This window comes from Brachyhypopomus gauderio, unplaced genomic scaffold, assembly GCF_052324685.1.
Source record: "Brachyhypopomus gauderio isolate BG-103 unplaced genomic scaffold, BGAUD_0.2 sc123, whole genome shotgun sequence".
In the NCBI taxonomy this organism is placed as follows: domain Eukaryota; kingdom Metazoa; phylum Chordata; class Actinopteri; order Gymnotiformes; family Hypopomidae; genus Brachyhypopomus; species Brachyhypopomus gauderio.
The window spans coordinates 482,983-485,000 of NW_027506944.1; the positions used below are offsets into that span (position 1 = coordinate 482,983).

At 56.6% G+C, this 2,018-nt stretch overlaps 1 non-coding gene across 1 annotated transcript in view; it reads left to right on the top strand.

Annotated features, from left to right (window-relative positions):
- The first annotated feature begins 380 nt into the window (after positions 1-380).
- LOC143498907 (18S ribosomal RNA) overlaps positions 381-2,018 on the top strand; it is a 1,839-nt gene continuing 201 nt past the window's right edge. Inside the window, exon 1 of the ribosomal RNA XR_013125987.1 lies at positions 381-2,018. This exon is cut by the window's right edge and continues 201 nt beyond it. This is a non-coding gene — a ribosomal RNA (18S ribosomal RNA).

Here is a 2,018-nt window from a genome sequence, read left to right on the forward strand (position 1 = left end):
GGGCCTCGGTCTGAAAAGACACGATCCTCACCCGGAACCGTCTGAGGGAAGCGTTGAAGGCCGGTCTGTCTACACAGGTGTCCGCTATCGGCGTCCATGGTGTACGGGTGAGAGCCAGCAGTGGATCGGGTTAGTTCAACACATGCTTGGCCTCACCCCGCCTGGTCACGGAATCACTCATTTCTCGGTTACGTCCCACAGTAGCGCGCGCGCGTGCTGGGAGCTGACGAGGGCTCTCTCCCCCACGCTGACGGCGCACCCCTGCTGCACCGATGGTGGGCGTCCGGTACCGAGGTGGGCCCCTGACCCTGCCCGGGGGATGGAGCACGCCGAGGTGGCCGCGACGTTAGCTGGTGTCCCTTTCACCACCGCGGTGCAGCTACCTGGTTGATCCTGCCAGTAACATATGCTTGTCTCAAAGATTAAGCCATGCAGGTCTAAGTACACACGGCCGGTACAGTGAAACTGCGAATGGCTCATTAAATCAGTCATGGTTCCTTTGATCGCTCCACACGTTACTCGGATAACTGTGGTAATTCTAGAGCTAATACATGCAAACGAGCGCTGACCCCTCTGGGGGATGCGTGCATTTATCAGATCCAAAACCCATCCGGCGGGGCGCGGGCCCCCCGGCCGCTTTGGTGACTCTAGATAACCTCGGGCCGATCGCGCGCCCTCCGCGGCGGCGACGTCTCATTCGAATGTCTGCCCTATCAACTTTCGATGGTACTATAGTCGCCTACCATGGTGACCACGGGTAACGGGGAATCAGGGTTCGATTCCGGAGAGGGAGCCTGAGAAACGGCTACCACATCCAAGGAAGGCAGCAGGCGCGCAAATTACCCATTCCCGACACGGGGAGGTAGTGACGAAAAATAACGATACAGGTCTCTTTCGAGGCCCTGTAATCGGAATGAGCGTATCCTAAACCCATGGGTGAGGACCCATTGGAGGGCAAGTCTGGTGCCAGCAGCCGCGGTAATTCCAGCTCCAATAGCGTATATTAAAGTTGCTGCAGTTAAAAAGCTCGTAGTTGGATTTCGGGAGTGGGCTGACGGTCCGCCGCGAGGCGAGCCACCGCCTGTCCCAGACCCTGCCTCCCGGTGCCCCTCGGATGCCCTTGGCTGGGTGTCCGGTCGGGGTCCGGAGCGTTTACTTTGAAAAAATTAGAGTGTTCAAAGCGGGCCGCTACTCGCCCGAATACCTGAGCTAGGAATAATGGAATAGGACTCCGGTTCTATTTTGTGGGTTTCCGGAACCAGGGCCATGATTAAGAGGGACGGCCGGGGGCATTCGTATTGCGCCGCTAGAGGTGAAATTCTTGGACCGGCGCAAGACGGACGAAAGCGAAAGCATTTGCCAAGAATGTTTTCATTAATCAAGAACGAAAGTCGGAGGTTCGAAGACGATCAGATACCGTCGTAGTTCCGACCGTAAACTATGCCAACCCGCGATCCGGCGGCGTTATTCCCATGACCCGCCGGGCAGCGTGCGGGAAACCACGAGTCTTTGGGTTCCGGGGGGAGTATGGTTGCAAAGCTGAAACTTAAAGGAATTGACGGAAGGGCACCACCAGGAGTGGAGCCTGCGGCTTAATTTGACTCAACACGGGAAACCTCACCCGGCCCGGACACGGAAAGGATTGACAGATTGATGGCTCTTTCTCGATTCTGTGGGTGGTGGTGCATGGCCGTTCTTAGTTGGTGGAGCGATTTGTCTGGTTAATTCCGATAACGAACGAGACTCCGGCATGCTAACTAGTTATGCGGCCCTCCGTGGTCTGCATCAACTTCTTAGAGGGACAAGTGGCGTTCAGCCACACGAGATGGAGCAATAACAGGTCTGTGATGCCCTTAGATGTCCGGGGCTGCACGCGCGCCACAATGGTTGGCTCAGCATGTGCCTACCCTTCGCCGAGAGGCGCGGGTAATCCGCTGAAACCCAATCATGATTGGGACTGGGGATTGCAATTATTCCCCATGAACGAGGAATTCCCAGTAAGCGTGAGTCACAAGCTC